The sequence below is a fragment of the Pelodiscus sinensis genome, chromosome 21 (assembly GCF_049634645.1).
Source record: "Pelodiscus sinensis isolate JC-2024 chromosome 21, ASM4963464v1, whole genome shotgun sequence".
NCBI classification, from domain to species: Eukaryota; Metazoa; Chordata; order Testudines; family Trionychidae; genus Pelodiscus; species Pelodiscus sinensis.
The window spans coordinates 14,190,614-14,210,412 of NC_134731.1; the positions used below are offsets into that span (position 1 = coordinate 14,190,614).

Consider the following 19,799-nt stretch of genomic DNA (forward strand, 5'->3'; position numbering starts at 1 on the left):
TTCATGGGCCAGACCCACTTCCTCAGATCAAATAGTGGAAGAAAATAGTCACAACCATATATACCAAAGGATATACCCACTCTCCCCACCTCTAATATCATCAATTCACAGACACTTACCTTCCTTCCTTTCCCCCCTCCCCTGCATCCCCCTCCTGTTCTGAAATGTGATTTGTCCTTTTCATATGTGTTCATTTTTTTTAATTGTATCCTTTGGTATATATGGTTGTGACTATTTTCTTCCACTATTTGATCTGAGGAAGTGGGTCTGGCCCACGAAAGCTCATCATCTAATAAACCATCTTGTTAGTCTTTAAAGTGCTACATTGTCCTGCTTTTTGTCAGACCATTACATTCCAACTTGCCCACAAGCTGTGCCAATACTGCTAAAGGCAGAAAGAAACATTTCCTAGGGACAGCGGAGCAGCTCACATTAGAAATGAATTTCATCCATAGTTCTTACGGAGATGCACCATTCTGTTTGGCTTGCAGATTTGCAACATTAACTACTGAATTTCCCACTCACCGAGTGCCTTCCTCAAATGAACATCAAAGAGCTTTGTTTTCTTTGTTGTTAACAAATGTTCTTGTAGCTTTTGACAGAAGCTTGTCATTTGAAGATAAGAAGGCCAAAGTATTCCGGGAGAGCTAAATAACAGTGTCACATCCATCTAGCTCGGACCAAACACATTGTACAACCTTACACTGTTATGAAAACATGAAGCTATATGCGCAGTTTGTGTCATATGACGGTGTGTGGTACGTGTTTATGACAAAATTACATAACACTTTAGGAAAGCATGTAAAAAATGTTTATAAAAGAACTGAACCATGCATTAATCAACCAATGGGAGGGCCAATGGGAAATGGGTCATGATCATTTTAAAACTAAATTAATCTTTTCATGAGAATCTACTTGAGAATAAAACAGCTCCTTAAGTTTTATTCACCTAGTAAGTACAAAAAATAGGTGGATTCAAACTTTGCTGGCAAATGCCAACTGGCCCATCTTAATTGGGGGCCTTCTGGCAAACCTTATCATTACCTAATAATAATACTTCCCTCTTGTAATAAGAGATTTTCATCCACAGATCTTGAAGTGTGTTCCAAAGGAGTCAGTATCACAATCTCCATTTTACAAATAGCAAGATGAAGGCACAAACTGGCAAATCAACTCAACCAAAATCACCCCACTAGTCAATGTCAGACCTTGGAAAAGAGCCCACCCTCGTGTTCAGTAACATGGTGGGAATGTAAAAGCCAAACCAAGTCCTTTTCCCTTCTCGCATCTTGGTATGGCCTTTGATAGAGAGATTGGGCCAATCAAGCATTTGGCTTTTGATCTGAACTCTGTTCATCTTTAGTTGATTGGTTGATTGACATCACTTTTCTGGTACTCATTAGCGACAACTGACATATCTCGTTGATGGTGAAGACTGGACTCCTCAGAGAAATCCACAGTCATCACAGATATGTGATATCATGGGATAATGTAAGAGCAGAGCTACCCACTTAGCCAATGCCTAAGCAGCTAAAAAGCTTAAAATGCTTAGTTGTTATCTTCATTTCTGTGTGGCCAGAATCAATAAGCCTCCGTGCTGTTATCAAATCCTCCCAGAAAAGGCCTTTGTCCTTTTCACTTTAATGTAAGTCAATGACATTATTGCCACTGATCTGACAGAAGCGTTTCAAAGCAAGAGGCGTGACTTAGTGCTGTAGTCTGATTGCAGGACTTTTGCTGAGAATTTACTTCATGAATAGTATGATGATAGTTCAATTTTTTAACCCCCTTTCCACCTTTTTCTTCACTCACACGGGGTGGAACCCATATTTTACATACTGAGTACTGAGGGATTCATAAACATTGAAAAGTTCATATAATTGAGCATCTCAAAATTACAGTGGGAACAGTGCAAAGGTAGTAATATGGTGCACTGCTTCACTGTCTCTATAACCTTCAAACCACTGCATTAGGATGTGCCAGGATGAGAACTTGTTATTCATGAGTTACTCTTCGGAGCATAATGCACCTCAGAGCTTTAATGGTTCCCTCCATCCCTGTTAGGGAAGTTGGTCATTCAACAGGGCTACGTCTACACTGGCATGATTTTCCGGAAATGCTTTTAACGGAAAAGTTTTCCGTTAAAAGCATTTTCAGAAAAGAGCATCTAAATTGGAAGGACACTTTTCCGCAAAAGCACTTTTTGCGGAAAAGCGTCCATGGCCAATCTAGACGCGCTTTTGTGCAAAAAAGCCCCGATCACCATTTTAGCCGTCGGGGCTTTTTTTGCGCAAAACAGCACTGTGCTGTCTACACTGGCCCTCTTGCACAAATTATTTGTGCAAGGAGGACTTTTGCCCGAACGGGAGCAACACAATATTTCCGCAAGAACACTGACGATCTTACATGAGATCGTTAGTGTTCTTGCAGAAATTCAAGTGGCCAGTGTAGACAGCTGGCAAGTTTTTCCGCAAAAGCAGATGATTTTGCGGAAAAACTTGAGAGTCTAGACACAGCACAGCAGTTTAACAATCACACTTAGGCTTGGTTTAGGCCATCTACTTACTTTGGTGTAACTGTATCACTCAGGCCAGATCTACACTACAGGGGGCAGGCCAGCTTTTAGTACACAACTCCAGCTACATAAATAACGTAGCTGAAGTCGAGGTAATTTAAGGCAAGTTTCAGCGCTTTCCCCACAGTAAGAGGTTGAGAGGAGAAACTCACAACAACTTCCCTAACTCCTCGTAACTCTGAGTACTGTGGTTGACAGGGGGTGCCCTTAACATTCAATTTAGCAAGTGTTTACTGTAAGAATAATAAAATGTGTATTGGTGATAACAATGATAAGCCTATAATTGTGTATTTCAAAAGACTGACAGAACACTTCACCTTAAAAGATGGGGACTGACTGTGGGAAATGAGATTTTCTTTGCATTCAATTGTAATAAGATTTGCAGCACCTCACAACCCCCGATTACCTTTAATGCCATTCCCTGAAGGATGTAATCTACCTGTTGAGATACACTCCCTTATATTATCAAAAGTAGATATAAGTATACTTCATGCTGTATGTGCCATCTGCAGCTATTTTTGTATCTCTATAAAGTTGGAAAAGGGAAATAGATGAATCTGAAGTCGCTCAAGACTTTGGTTACTATCACTGAGGGAGAAAGTCTATTTGTTTTTCAATTACTGTTCCCAGTGGAATATAAATAAATTATTGGAATATTTCTAAAAGGCTTAGTCTTTGGAAAACTTGTTCTTTAAAACCAAGGGCCAGATTTTGATTCCCTTATGTGTACTGAGTAGTAGCGCTGGGCAAAACTTTTTGGTTCAGTGATTTTATGCATTGAAAAATGCGGTTTCAGGTTGATTAAAATGATCCACAAACTTGAAGAGAATTCACTGGATAGTTTTGAACATACACCCCTTTTCAGGCCAGATTTACAAGGGCACTAGAGTGGTACCACAAAAACAAAGGAGAAGGAGATGGTGGTAACCTGGGGAACTGAAAGCCCTTGCTGTTTCATGGGTGTAATTTGTAAATTCATTTACATAAAAAAGCCAAAGGTGGCTGAGAACTTAAACACTGTTCAGTAACAGACATGAAACCCTCTGATGATTCAGCCTGGTGTTATTCCAAGCAAAGATCTCTCATCATTCTTGCACCTGCTTCCTTTGCTTCACGCTGACCCAACAGCAATTGTAGACTTCACAGTGAGATGCCAAGTGACATTCTTAGACTCTTATTATATAGCTAGCTCAGGGATTAGGGTGCCAACCTGTGGTGTTAAAGTCTCAGATTCATATCCGTGCTCTGGCACAAGGATTTGAACCTGAGTCTCCCACCTGCCAGGTGAGTGTGCTGACATGTAGGCTATGGGATGAAAAGGGGACACTGCCCATTCATTTCCCTAAAAAAAATTAACTTTTTTTTTCAATTTGTTAAAAAATTCTGTTTTTTTTTTCTATTTTGGTTTAGGTCCAAGTGATTTTTGTTAGTTTTCAGAACTGCCTGCAAACTGGAAAATCAACTATTTGCTCAGCTCTAGAGAAAAGCACCTTACTGTCCAGAAGTCTAAGAGGGGTAGCCATGTCACATCACTCTGCATCCACAGGAGCCAAACCCAACCCACTCCCAGCCTGGGCACTGGGGAGGGCTATGTGGAGAGCTGGGGCTGCCTACGGCCCTGGCCTGGCCCTCCCCTCCCCAGCAACTGGGGCCTTGGCCTGGCCCTTCCAGACGGCCAGGGATGGGGACGAAGAGATGGGAGCTGGCATGCTACAGCCCAGCCCTACCCAGTGGCCGGGGGAGAACCGGGATCAGCCAGGGCGGGGGGGAGTGCCAACCGGAGAAAGCTTGGAAGGGAAAAGCTGGGGCTACATTGAGACTGCATCCCTCTGTCGACAGAGGGATGCAAATCAAGCACATCGAAATTGCTAATGAAGCAGAGATTTAAATATCCTGCGCTTCATTAGCATAAACATGGACGCTGCTTTTCTCGAAACAGAGGGGTTTTTTTCTGAAAAAAACGGCAGTCTAGACACAGATCTGTTGAAAATAAAGCCTTTTTTGACAGATCCTGTATTCCTCAAAAAATGAGGTTTACAGGATCTGTCGAAAAAGGGTTTATTTTAGACAGATCCGCATCTACACTGCTGGGTTTTTCTCGAAAAAACTCCGTTTCGAAAAAAGCAGCGGCCATGTTTATGCTAATGAAGCGCAGGATATTTAAATCCCTGCTTCATTAGCAATTTCGATGTGGCTAATCTACATCTCTCTGTCGACAGAGAGATGTACTCTAGACACACCCTGGGAGGAGAGAAGAGCCAGGGCTGCTTGCCAAGCCCCATTACTTACCTCTTCCACTGAGACCTTGCACCCATATCCCACTCCTGTCCCCTCCCCCTGCCCAGACACTCTGCCCTCAGCCTGCTCCTGTACCCTCCCACCAGGCCAGACACCTACCCCCAGAGAGAGGGGGGGGTTGCACTAGTATAGTATCATGAGCTTTTCTGGGCAAAACCCACTTCATCAGATGAGCTGGAGAGGAATAACAAGAAACCAAAATTTATAACGGAAAAGAAGGGGAAAGGAAAAAAAAGTAACCGTCAATTGCAGGACCAATGCTAATGAGGCTAATTAAGTGGACAAAGTGCCCCATAGTTCGCTTTTGACATAAAAATGAAGTATAAAATGCAGAGAAGGTTGGCTTTATAAAGCTAATTATGGGACAATTCCAGCCCACTTAATCAGCCTCTTTAGTACCCATCCTATAATTGACAGATACCTTTTTTTTTTCTTTCCCTTTCTTTTTCTGTTATAAATTCTGGGTTCCTGTTACCCTTCTCCAGCTCATCGGAGGCAGTGGGTTTTGCCCACGAAACTCATGGTACTGTATGTACTTTTGTTAATCTCTAACGTGCTACAGCACTACTTACTGTTCAGGTGAGCCCACTGGTTTCAACGCTATTGCTTGTGAAGGAATTAGCAGAATCTGGCCCAAATATGTGACCTGACCACTCCTGGTTTAAACAAAGGAGCTTCCCATGTACATTTCTGCTCTGATGACAGAATCTGGTCTGGCAAGGAGAGCTCTAAAGATGTTTTACTTTCTGCTTTCCTCTTTAGCTCAGTCTGAACAGGCTGAATTGGAAGAAATATTGTGATGAATTTCCTAGAAAGTAGCAAGTCTTCTTTCTGCAACCCAAATGGAAAACAAACCAAAACCAAGGTTGTACCAAGGGGATGTGCTGATGTTATCTCAGCTGCCTAATAGCCATGTGAACCTCTCATTGAGGTCTACACAGCGATTAGGAGTGCTAAAAGATTTGCTTTAAATTAAAACGTTTATTATAGTAGTTCCTTTGCACCTGGTGTCAGCACTCTCTTTATAAGCCTTTATCTACAGGAGGTTTATATCTTGGCTCTAACAAGTCTCTCTGGGCTGAATCTTGGCATAAAAGGCTTTTTGAACTTGAATTTCAACAATATTGGCCTGGCCTTTTCACTAGAACAAAGGTTTTAATGTACATTTTACTGAGTCTGGGAAACACCTGTGACTATCAAATAGCCACGTATAACTCAACAATCCCGTCCTCCCTTGGGCAACACAGCACAGATTCATACATTCTGGACTACGAGGTCTCTGTGCCTGGCTTTGTATTATGCATTCACACACTGCTTAGTACCACAGGTCTGGGATCCTTGTGCGGGATCTCTACACACAACTGCAATGAAAATACAAAAATGGAAGGAACCGCAGCATTGTACAGGCTGGTATTTATGACGACCGACCCCTGAGATGGGCTGGGTTTTCGAACTGAGTGAAGTCACTAACTTTCCTCACTGGTGAGAATTTTCCAAAAACATTTTAAATTGGTGACAAAAAAGTATCAGGAAACAAAAGTGAAATTTCGCTCTTGTAGACAGACCTCTTAGGCCTGTATCAACTTACACAGGGCAGTGTTTCTCAGCCAGTGGGTCACAATCCCCAGATAAAGATCACCAAGGCTGTGAGCAGTGTTCCCTCTAAGGTCCCCGCGCAGGTGCACACCAACAATTTGCCTCCCTCCCACCTCCTCAGCTGAGCCACACAGTGGCTGCTCATGGCAGAGCCTCGTGGCGGTCGGCTGCCCCACCCCAGGAGCAGCAGGGCAGCTACCACCTGGCCTTGGCCCTAGCTTCTTGGGCTGGAGTTGTGAGCTGTGTGGTAAGCGGCGGCTACTGCTGTGGCCTCAGCCCAAGCCACATGGCGGGCAGTAGCTGCTGCCACAGCCCTGGCCAAGGCGAGAGCCATGTAGTGGGTGGCGAGCGATGGGCCCAAACCACATGGCGGACGGCCGTTGCTGCTGAGGCCCAAACCAGGGCCAGAGCCATGTGGCAGTGGTGGCTGCTGCCAGGGCCGAAGCTGCATGGTGGGCAGTGGCTGCAGCTGCACAACCGGGGCCAGAGCCATGTAGTGGGTGACGGCTGCTGCCGCAGGCCCAGTCAGGGCTGGAGCCATGCAATGGCTGCTCTGGCAGGGCCCATCCCTGAATTCAGTTTCAACACAAAGGCCCTGAGCTTGATGCTGCAGGATACCTTGGAGAGTCCAGACGTCTGCCCCGTGCTCCATCGAAGAGTCCAGCGGAGAGGGAGGAAAATTGTCTCTAATGAGCCCTGGTAGCCCCATTACATGTACCAATCACAGGCAGGCCTGCCAACAACAATTCCAGACCCAGGGCAGCGCAGTCAATGCCCCCCCCCCCTCCCACACACACACGGAGATGGCTCCACTTGGGTGGGCTGGCTGATGCCCAGCAAACTGCCAGCTGCGGTGTTGGGCATTCTCTTCCAGCACAAACAGGGCTTCCGCATGCCCACCCGGTTGAGTTGCAACTGTCTAACCGGGCAATTCCAAAGACCCTTGCCCTGTTCCTTCCTTCCCTGAGGCCACTCACCTGTCCCACCCCTTCTCTGAGGCCTCCACTCACTTCATCCCTCTCCCCCTTCATTCTTGCTCTCCCGCACCCTCACTCACTTTCACCAGGCTGGAGTAGGGGATTGGGGGTGTGAGGTGCAGGCTCTGCGCGAGAGTGTAGGTGCCAGAGGGGGTGGGGTTGCAGAGTGCAGATTCTGCTTACCTTGGGTGGCTCCCAAAAGCAATGTGCACACACTCTGGCTAGGGTTGCCAGGTGTCCGGTTTTCTACTGGACAGGCTGGTATTTGCGTCCTCTGTTCAGTAAAAAAATTCAGACAATACCGGACATGTGCAATGTCTGGTATTTTCTGAATTGCCAGCTAGGTGCCAAACGGAAGCCTGGCGGGGGTAGGGGAGCGACTGGAGGGCGGGCCACAATTGGCACTGGGAGCCCTGTAGTCTCATGCAAAATCCGGGCGGGGTGGGGGCAGTGGCTAGGACTCCCAGCCACTCTGCCTCACCCGGCTTCTGCACACAGCCAAAGGCTCCCAGCACCAATTGTGGCCCCGCCTCCCAGCTGGGAGCCTCTGGTTGCGTGCAGAAGCCGGGTAAAGGGAGGGGCTCCCAGCTACTCCTCCCGCCCCCGACTGGCTTCTACTATAAACTAGAGGGAGGGTCTGCCCTGGGCACAGCCTGTTGGACTCCAGCTGCGGCCAGTGGCTGTACCCCACCCCCTGCCAGCTCTGCTTCCTGCCCCCCCTCCTCCTGTCCAGCCCCCCGGCCTCTGATCTCCCCCCAGCTCTGCTTCCCACCCCTCTTCCTCCCGGCCAGCCCCGCGGCCCCTGACGCCCTCCCCCGCCAGCCCCGCCTCCCACCCCCCTTCCTTCCAGCCAGCCCCACCCCTCTCCTGGCCGGTCTCTCCCCCCCTCCCACGACCAAGTGTGTCCGGTATTTTGGGGAGGCTTGTAGGCGGAGGAATCGGGCAGCGTTCCCTCCAAGGGTGCCTAGGCAGGTGCGCACCAACAATTTGCCTCCCATCCACCTCCTCAGCAGAGCTGCACAATGACTCCGAAAGGTGGTGGTTGGCACAGTGGCACACATCCGAACAAGCACACATGACCTCAGTATTGGCGTACAAGGCAAAACTCACTCTGCTCACAGATGGAAAATCTTAGAGGGGACGCTGGTTGTGAGTATCAATTGTATGACAGTCTAAAGCAGAGCTACTCAACTTTGGAAGCCCTGGGGGCCACAATGATACTCTCAGCACATGCCAAGGGCCGCAACTTAACTGTGGCTGTATATACATGCAAATATATATGCAAATATATGCAAATAGCTTCTTTCACACTGATGGGCATGAATACAAAGCCTTAAGCAGGAGCGCTGGACCCAAATGTGGCTAGTGTGAGCCAGTCAGCACCTCTCAGGCTCTGCCACAAGGCTAAGCAGCCAGCACTTCCCACAATGCCCCGGTGCTTCCGGCACCTCCTCCCTCGGGGCTAGAAATGCCGACACCCCGTATTTGTCTGTTCTAGCCAGCCCGTCCACTTGCATCTTTCAGTGCTCACCCCGCCTAGGAGATGTCTCGCTGTTGTGGAGCGTATTCCCAGTGGAGGCCATGTTCAAAGGATCCCACCCGCTGGCCATGTGTTGAATAGCCCTGCTCTAAAGCAAAGAAATCCTCACTCCGTCATTCCTACCCCATGCCCTTACCCTGTAAGTGTAAGGACTCTGTCAATATTTCAATACATATGTGCATACCATATACATTAGAGAGATCTACTATTGCTCTCATTGAAATTTTTTTACTGATTTTTTTATACTCCTCCATTTAAACTACACATAAAAGAGCCATCAAAAAAATATCCAGACTAAGGGGTCTCCAGCCTGCAAAGTCTGAGAAATACTGAGCTAAGCTGTTGCTGAGTTATGCATCCAGCCAGCAAGGTTAGACTGGCTGGGTCACAGGCCAGGCTGTTATTGGATAAGCACACTGTGGATATGATATGCATAATCAAAATAATGAGCTTTTAACATCTGACACATTGCAAGGCATGAAAGCTAGTATTAAACTGGTCCAGCATCACTGGAACTTGGGGGCGGTCAGCTTTCTGCTAGCATACAGCTTTCAGATCTGTCCAGACTGTTTTGTGTTTGGAATCCTGCATGGGAAGTCCTCCTGCAGCCTAGAGCAATCACAGCAGTTCCTCGGACACCCCCACCTATCTTCCTTTGTAGAGGCCGTAGCTGGGGGGAAAAGAAGTGTCCTTCCAACTCATCTGTGGGGGCTGGAATTTGGGCTCTGCTTAGGACATTGCCCATAGTTTCTAACCTGGGTGATTCTCAGAATATCGCCCTTCGAAACAGTCACTTGTCCTTGAGCATTTGCAAAAAGAGACGGCTGTTTATTCTAGGTAAGGTTACTTTCAACATGCTAAAGGTCATGTACCACTATGACCCGAAAATATGGCACTTTAAAGAAGACTCATAACAAGAAAGTGTTCCAGAGACTCCTTCAGCCTACTCTGCTACTGTAACCTCTGCTAGGCAGTATTTGAACCTAAAATCTGTGGAGGTTAATATAGGAGCCTCTACAGCTTGAGCTATAAAGCCAACTGATTCTCAGCTTAGGCGGTAGAGCTCCCTTGTCCCTATCTCTTGCTGTAAGTGGTCTAAATGCCACTACATGGTACAGTGAACCACATTAGGGGTACATCTACACAGCATGCTTATATCGAAATAAGCTATTTCGGAATTCATTTTCCAAAATAGCTGATTTTGAAATAGCATGTCTATACACGAAAAGCACATCAAAATAGCGCTTTGCTATTTCGAAAGAGAGTGTCCACACTCGCATTTAAAGCCACCTGGAACCACTTCAGGCAGGCCATCAGGATGCAGTTATTTCCTGGAGCTGCTGCTCTCTGAGACTCGTGCTCATACAGACGTTTCTCAGGTTCTTCTCCTACTTGCCTACCTCTCTGAGGGACAGCAAAGCCTTTTCTCTGACTGCTGTGGTTCTCCTGGTGGACACACTGTTATTTCAAAATTACCGTATTTTCCGGCGTATAGGGCGACTGGGCGTATAAGACGATCCCCTATCTTTTTAATTAAAAGATAGGGTTTCATCTTATACCCCAGCGCCCCTCCGCCTCCTTTGCTCCTGGTGTCCCTGGTCTGCTGGAGATGGTCCCCAGCAGACCAGAGGCACCAGGAGCAAAGCCGCAGCAGCTTTGAAAGCCTTGGGGGAAGCCGGCGGCGGGGCATCCCAGGCGCGCCTGGGATGTCCCGCCGCCGGCTTCCCCCGAGGCTTTCAAAGCCGCGGAGGGGCTCCGGCGGCGGGGCATCCCAGGCGCGCCTGGGATGTATACCGGCGTACAAGACGACCCCCGATTTTTGGGGGATGTTTTTTTAACATCAGAGGTCGTCTTGTACGCCAGAATATACGGTACTGTGCTGTGTAGACACACCCTTGGCGTGTGGGTTACATACTTCCCCTAGCTGAGGGAGCATATCCCGAGCTTCAGAGACCCAGCTGAGATCCCAGCGAAGCCCCCACCTGTAACCACCACCGGGCGAATTTGAATCTGGACCCTCTGGAGCTTAACATAGGAGCCTCTACAACTTGAGCAATAAAGCCAAATGGCTCTCAGCTTAGACCAGGGGTGGGCAATAATTTCTGACCTGGGGCCACTCCAAGGTTTTGGAAAGTGGTTGAGGGCTGCACTCTTCCATGGTATTTATGGAGATGTGGGGTCTGGGGTGGAGGCTGGGGGCAGGGGGAGCTTGGGGTAAGTGATTGGGGTGCAGGAAGGAGACTGGAGTTTGGGAGGGAGTTTGAGTGAAGAAGGGGGTTGTGACCTAGGGTAGGGGAGTGGATTGCAGGGGTTTGGGATGTGACCTAGGTTAGGAGGGGATTGTGATCTGGGGCAGGAGATTGGGTTGCCAGATCTGGGAAGGGGTATGGGTATAAGAGGGGGACAGAGGGTTTGGGTATGTTGGGGGGGGGAGAGATGGGGCAGGAAAGGGCTGGGGTGCCAGAAGCAGGCTGTGGCCAAGAGACTTACTTGCTAGCTGCCAAACTAGCCTGCCTGCTGAGCTTAAAAATTACGGTTGCCAGATGGTTGAACCAAAAATACAAAAACCCCTCCCCCCCCAAAAAAAAAACACCGGGGAAAAAATTCTGTTGAGGGGGAAAAAAGGGTGAGGCGGAGAGACCAAAGCAGCTGAGCAAAAAAAAAATTTTTTAAATAATAAAACAGCATTAAAACAGCCTGGCCCCTTTCAGAGTGAGTGCAGAGTTAGAATAGGGATAGAATGATAGGAACAGGAGAGCGGGTGAGCACTAAGACCCAGGGAAGGCACGGCTTCCCCTTGGACTTCAGGCATTTTGCCGGTGGCCATTTTGTGTTCTTCTTCAAGTCAGAACTTAGCTTCCCTGCGGAACCAGGTAAGCATGGGGTCCAGAGGTGGGGGGCTGGGAGTGTTGGGGCCCGGGGAGGGGTTTGCGGGGGCTGGGCCCAGGCCCGGGCGCTAGGGTTGCGAGGTGTCCGGTATTTTCGCCTCTTGGCTGGGAGGGGAGGGGGAAATCAGAAAATACCGAACATTTTAGGGGTCCGGTATTTTCTGAAATTTTTTTACTGCACAGGAAGCAAAAATACCGAACTATCCGAGTCGATACCGGACACCTGGCAACCCTACTTAAAACGTTTCCCTGCCAGCCAGCTTGCCTGACCATGTGCTTTATGAATAACTGAGCTGAGGAGAGGGGGCGTGGTTCTTCTTGGCTGCCTGTTACTCCAACAAACAGCTCGCATTGGCTGGGACCTCCCAGAAACCGGCCAGTGGGAATGACCTAGGGGCAGGGCAGCTACTAAAACGTCCCTCCTCCCCTCCAGTTTTAAAACAGAAACAGCCCACAGCCGCATTTCTGCCCAGCACACAGAGCTGCGGGACAAGCTGGGGAGCCTGCCTGGGGCTCCCCACTGCCTCCGCGGGCTGGATCTGATGGCTTGGTGGGCCGGATGCGGCCCGCAGGCCAAATTTTGCCCAGGCCTGGTTTGGCTGTAGAACTCCCTTGTTTTTAATCTCTTGCAGTAAGTGATATAAGGACCACAAGATGGGATGGTGAACCACACTAGGGCTACGTCTATACTGCAGCCTTCTTCTGCTAAAGCTTATACAAATGAAGCGCGAAGTAAAATATCACAGCGCTTCATTTGCATAATTAATTAGCAGCTGTTTTTGCGCAAGAGGCTTTTGCGCCGAAAGGAGCTGTGTAGATGGGTCCTTTTTGCACAAAAACACCCTCTTGCAGAAGAGCCATTCTTCCTCTTTTTTTCAGGAAGAACAGCTCTTGCACACGAGGGGGTTTTTGCATAAAAAGGAGCCAACTACACAGCTCCTTTTTGCGCAAAAGCTTCTTGAGCAAAAACGGTTGCTAATTAATTATGCAAATGGAGCGTGGCGATATTCTACTCCGCACTTCATTTGCATAAGCTTTTGTGGAAGAAGGCTGCAGTACAGATGTAACCTAGGGGTGTGGGTTACACTACCTTCTGACAAAACAGGAGAAAAGACAACCTCTATGGAAGTGCAGATCTTGAAGGAATGGATGATCTAACAAAAAAAAGTCACAGAAATTAGACACAGAAGAGACCAAGATATTTCCTATGATTTACCTTGTTGATGTGGCAAAACACAGAAATGGTAAGGCAAATTTAACCTTGTAGCTAAACAATATTCATTCTGTCACTGTTCAATGGTACTACTATTACTTTAATCAATCCCATTTGATCGGCACAACAGGCTGGGTTCTTAATGTAATGTGCATAAACATATTGTGTCCCGTTATTGCTAATGAAAATGGCACCCATGGAGTAACACCTTGATTATTTAGACTAATATGGAAGAACAGAAGGAATTCGAATGTGGTTTCTTATTAAATAGCACCCACTTATGCTGAAGTGCTTCCAGACTCCCAGTGCTCCCTTTAAATTAAACTGGAAAACCTCCAGCACAGGAGTTAATTGAGTGCTGTGTCTGATTAGTATAAATGTTTATGACTCTCTTTGAGTCCCTCTGCAGAGTATAGCAAGATGCCTCAAGGACAAGTAATTTTCCATCTTCATTTCAGGGTAAGGACTCTTTAAATTCTTTACATTTAAAATGTGAAAAAAGTGTTATAACTCTGACACCACAATCTAACATCACTACCACAGTTTATTTTATTACCTATATGGGAATGTTCTGTGTTGATTTATGAAACACAGAAGGAATAAGTAAATCCTAAGCCCATCGGAAGATCCAACCAACTATGTCCAAAATTTGAATCGTCACATTACACTTCTTTTCAGTGCATCCATAAATCACAACTGCTTCACAAAGAGAATTTCCATCCCTCCAAAAGCCCTCTGATTTTAAAAAAGTCACTACAAACAAGAATGAAAAGTCAAAATATCAAAATTTTGCACAGGACAGAAAATTCAGCAATAAAAAAAGTCAGAAACACTTTGTACATTTCCAGTTACATTACAGCATTCCCACATTTTAATAGTTTGTTTAATGTATTGAACTAATTGAAATATTGCATTTTGGTTTGGGTTAACATTTATCTCAGTCTTCCTCATGGAGCACCTCATGACAATAAGATAGGGCCAAAAAGCACCAAACTTACAACTTAATGGGCAGGGCTCTCTTGACCCACTACATTTCCCAACATGCACCATGATCACATGGCACCCATGATGCATTACATCAGTTCAACTAGGGGTGGTCTACACTGCAGAGTTTTTCCAGAAAAACAACCTTGCGTCCACTCTGCCACTGACTTCTTTTGACAGAAAGTTGAAAGAATAGAGAGGTTTTTCCAACTGTGTTAACCTCATTCTGCGAGGAAGAAGCATTTTTCCAAAAAAGCTTTTTCAGAAAAAGACGTGTGTGGATGCAGAAGAGGGAATTCTTTCGAAAGAAGAGGCCTCCAGGAAATAACACCCATGCCCTGATGGCCGCGCCATCCACACTAATCACAACTTAAATGAGAGATAGATACATCCAATCAATGTGGATGCTTTCGAAAAGGCACATCAATTTTTTGTAGCGCTTTTGCTGTGTGGACACTCTCTTTCGAAATAAGCTTTTCCGGAAGATCTCTTCCAGGAAAGCTTCTTCCAAAAGAAGCTTGCAGTCTAGATGGGAAACTGCATTGCTTCCTAGGAGATGTAGTCCAAGGACCGAGCCTGGTCCATACAGGAGAATGCGGAGGGGGGGGGGGGGAGAGGCACCCTGTGATGGATGGGAGGAGTGCTCTCCTTTTTTATCTCGGCATTCAGTAACTAAAGGGTTAACCTGAGAGAATCCCTGAAAAAAATCTAGGACATGTTGAACGTTGAGATTTAAACTGAAGGGGAATCTGCCTGCTTTTCTTTCTTTGTGGAAGTTTTAAACGAGGAGCTGGGGAAGAAAGATTAATTGAACCACAGGGATAACCATGCCCAGAAAAGGAATACGCATGACTAGAAATGGACTAGACCTTGAAGATATGGATATGCAAGTGATAGGGAATGTTTATTTAGGTGTTATCAGGTTATTTTCTTTGTTTTCTTGTTTGGTTAAACTCCTCTGAGCTGAGTCCATGACCCTCTTCCTCCTCCCTACACTGTACTTAAAGCTGAATCCCAGGGAAGCAATTCTCTGTGCTTTAATCTGTTTCTAAGCTGCTCTATAACACCAAGCAACTAATTATGCTTTACCAATTATATCTTTTTGTTTTTTAATAAAATCACCTTTTTAAGACTACTAAGGGCTGCGCCCCCTGCTCGCTAAGCTCGCCAACCCCCCTCTCTCTGGGGATAGGCAGCCCCACATCTCCCCCCAGCCACTGGGGGAGAGCCAGGCCAAGTCACAGCAGCCCCGGCTTGCACCCTCTCCCTCTCTGGCTGCCTGGTTGAGGCCACACCCCGGTTTTTCCCCCCTCCCCTGGATATCAGGCAGGACCAAGGCTGCACCAGCCCCAGCTCTTCCCCACTCCAGCCATCAGGCAAGGCCAAAGATGGGTCAGCCATGACCACCCCCATCCCCAGATACTGGGCAGGACGAAGGCCGCACTAACCCCGGTTCTCCCCCATCCCACTCCATCCCCTCAACTGTCAGGCAGGGCTGTGGCGGTGCCAGCTCTGACTCTACCCCCACCGGCCATTTGGCAGGACCAAGGCTGCACCAGCCCTGGCTCTTCAACACTCCAGCCATGGACAAGGCCAAGCCTGGGCAGCTTCCCCCACCCCAGCCATCAGGCAAGGCCAAGGATGGGTCAGCCATGACTCTTTCCCCCCCTCACCCCCCACCCCTAGCCGTCAGGCAGCCCCAAGGTCACACTGACCCCAGTTCTCCCCCATCCCACCCCACCTCCCCAACTGTCAGGCAGGGCTGTAGCGGTGTCAGCCCTGACTCTATCCCCTTTCCCCTCTGGCTGTGCCACCCCCGGCTCTCTCCCCACTGGCCATCAGGCAGGGCGGAGGGCACACTAGCCCTGGTTCTCCCACTTTTAACTAAGTCTGAGAAGTTCTGTCCAGACTTACAGTTTAGCTCAGCATAATTTATGTCTCAGAAGGGTGCACCTTCTCGAGCAATATAAGTTACACTGACAAATGCTGGTGTGGACAGCACTGTGTCAGTGGGACAGCTTCTCCTGATGACATAACCACTGCTATTTGTGGGGGATGGGGGGGCAGGAAGAGTTAAGCTGCCAAGAGAACTCTCTCCCTTCAATTAAGATCAGCTACATTAGAGAGCTTGAAGCTGCACCACAATAAACTAGTGCAGCAGTGCACGCAAATAACCCCTCCATACCCTTCCTTCTCCTAAACTAGTGCTCCATGTTTTGTCTTGTTTACCCAGGGGAGCCGACAGCTATATCATGGTGGGAGAGTGGCACGCACGCACACCGCCAGTCTTTAGAGCCCCCCAGAACACTTCTATTGGCGATTTAAAGGGCTTGAGGCTCTGGGTGCTGCAGTAGCAGCCGTGGCTGGGAGCACTGGGCCCTGGGACCCTTTGCCTCCTGCCCATCGGCAGGCCTGTATCTAGCATATCCTCGGCTCTTTCTATAGTTATTACACCTGAATCTAGGTTTCCAGTCCTACAACTACCTATCACCAGGTGCAAGTATGTAATAGAAGCCTTTAAAAGAGTAAGAGCATAATTCATAGTGGGTCAATTTCTCTGCTGGTGGAAACTGGCACATCTCCACTGAAGTCAGTGGAGCTGCACCCATTTACCCCAGGAGATGATTTGACCTCCTGTCAGGTTCTTAGGGTTGCCAGATATTTCCACAAAAAATCCCAAACATGGCAGAAAAAAAATTGGTTGGGAAGGGAGGGGAGAAACCACAGGGAGCCAAAGTAGTTGAGACAAAAAAAAAAGTCACTGCACCTTTAAATATCTCCTCGCTCCCTGCACCCACACCAGACCCATCTGAGAGAAACAGAAAATACCAGACATTTTACTTTTTTTTTTTTTTTAAACCAGGCAGGGGCCAGAAATAATCATAGAATCATAGAATACTAGGACAGGAAGGGACCTCGAGAGGTCATCGAGTCCAGTCCCCTGCCCTCATGGCAGGACCAAATACTGTCTAGACTCTAGACCATCCCTAATGGACTTCCCGGGCGAAAACCAGACACCTGGCAATCCTACAAGTTGCAAACACTTGCAAGATCAGGCCTTGCATTTATCAGGGTTAGGTTCTGTGTCAAGAGCTCTGCAAATTGATAGTTCTGTATTGAGATTAAAAGACCAGTCATTCATTTTACTTACATTATGCTCTTGCATTGCAGGGTAACACTGCATCAGAGGAGAACATTACCTTTTATACAAGCAACAAATTAAAAAGTATCCAATCCCGGTTTCTCATTGACTCATTAAATTCCTCTCCTGCCTCTCTCAACATTTCCCTGGCTTCAGAGCAAAAATATTTACCAACATGAAAATGCCCAGCTGGGAACAGGATTCAAAACAGTCTATTTCTCAACTTCCAACCTTTGCACAATCAAAGGGTATCTTGTCATTCCACAGACACAAGCCCCATAGTATAATGAGGTGTTGGCTTAGCCACTCAGAAATAGAAATAAGACAGAAATTTCCCCCCTTACTGTCCCCCCAGGTTCTTTTCTGTGCATTTCTGCAACTCATCCTGTTAATTGCTGCCAGAGCCACCCATCTGGCTCATCAACATTAACAGTATGCAGCAATAACCCTTTCTCCTACTATAAATAGGAGGACAGTGTGACAAGTGTGGGACCAGAGGAGAAAGCCTGGGATATATAATCAATTGCTCATATGTTAAAGCAGCAGTGAGTCACTTTCAATACTGTACTGTATTGTTTACAGATAGAGACCTGTGATAAAAATCTAATTTTTGTCTTTAGCCCTCTTGGGGTTCTTTCCCATGCCATGTTGTCCCCTGCTTTTGAAAGGGGCTGAAATGGATTCATATCAATATGTTTTTCACAGCAGCAAAGCTCAGCCTTCCAATACAAATTAACAGGTTTTCAGTAAACATGGCCCGTTTCTGATTTCCCCTCATTATTCTGAAAGCTATCCCCTCCTTCCCACCATATCATTTCGGTTATTTAGAGCACCAACAGGATCGGTGTTGGAGGATCAATTTAAGTTGCCTGTGCTGTAGTAAATATAATGATCACCAGTAAAAAGTCAGCATTTGCCCACCACAAGGTTACCATAGTTACTGATATAGAGAGGATAGTGGAAACATGGTACCTCAAACACCTTGTGCAGTAATTCTTAAATGGTGGCTCCTTTTTCCTAGTTTCATATTGAAGAATATCCACTTGCACCGACATTATGCCTAATTCCAATTAATAGAAATCTCCTGATAAGGCATCCTTCTGTTCTGGATTCCATTAGCAATCCATCCTTCTGATCTGGATTCCATTAGGATGAAAATAATCTTTCCATCCAAATATCCCCACTAGATTAATTTAGCGAATTTTAAGTAATTCTGTAAATGAATCAACAACTAGTTAGCGCTAAATATTAACTACATGAGAAATAAATATTAATTATGGCAACAGGAGAAGTCCTTTAGTAACTCTAATTTCTCTAATTGGATACAATGTTTTAGCCTTTATATTCACTTCCTGACTGAAATGTTTGCACTTGTGCCTGTCTGATGTAAATAGAAGCCCATTGTCCTTACAATTCATTCTAGAAATAAGCCGGAAGCAACGGCTTAGCTCTGAACTCACCCCAAACCCCGTGGGAGGTGTAGGAGGAGAGAAAGGGGGAGGCATTTGACCCCAGCTCCAGGATTTGCTGCTTTGGTCCCATCTCTAATTTGCTCTGTTTTTCTAGCTTTAAAGGGAAATTTAGAAAGAAAAGACTTGATTAAGTCTGTCCTTTAAGAGCACAGAGGAAAGTGTGGCTGAATTTCTATTCTTTCTGCATAGTGACACCAATCAATGGAAAAATGGTGTCCTGTAAGATAGAGGACTCCTCTGTTTATTTCTGCTTTGCACGGAGAAAGATGTGGGCTAAATCAATTGGCAACAGTAACAGGGAAACATTCACTTCCCGCAAGTGCCCCCTTTCTGGCCAAGTGCCTCTTCAGCGATCCAGCTCTTTGGCTGAGTCTCATACACTGCCTGTGTGTTGATCAAACAAACCCCTTGCAAAGAACACATTTAATAGGGGCCCATCTTGGTGCCCTCTCTAGTGTCCGTCTTCAGTCTGGCAGAGAGTAATACCCCCAGGGCTTCCCTCAGGAAAGTATCTTCGCCCTTACCTCAGGGCTTCATCTCAAAGTCCCAGCATAGTCCAACAGCCTCCACTAAGCTCACCACAATGAGCTATCCAGTGCTACCGTTCTCTCAGCCAGCCAGTCACCTGGGCCGCACACCTTAAAGTCTGAAGAGGAACTGTGGACTACATTGGCCTGCAGCTCCTTTTATATGGCCTTTTGGCCCCTGATTGGCAGTGTCCCTTGCAACTACTCTAGGCTGCTTGGAGGACTTCTCTACTGTTTCTTTAGAGTAGACAGTGTGACAGAACCACATGGCCTCCAGCCAGGGGGCCTCAGGGCTCTGAATCTCATCACAGCAACAATAGAAAGACAAGTGTAAATTTTCACCTCTTATGAGAAAAGAGGCAAAATACCTTCATTTATAAAAGCAATTTCTTATAAGAGCTGTTACAGCACTGCTTCCTCACAAGAACTGCAGTGCTCTATTGCTCACAAACTGCACTCCCAGATGCTAAGTATGATAAATGGTTCTATGATGACACCACAATGGACTTAAGGAGGAAAATTAAAGTCCAGAATTTTTGAACATCCTACATTTCAAGTATGTTGGATTCAGGATTTTGATTCAGACC

General features: G+C 46.7%; 1 protein-coding gene across 4 annotated transcripts in view; it reads right to left on the minus strand.

Moving 5' to 3' along the window:
* PITPNM3 (PITPNM family member 3) overlaps positions 1 to 19,799 on the minus strand; it is a 518,333-nt gene that overhangs the window by 360,102 nt on the left and 138,432 nt on the right. The gene's annotated exons all lie outside the window — the stretch shown is intronic.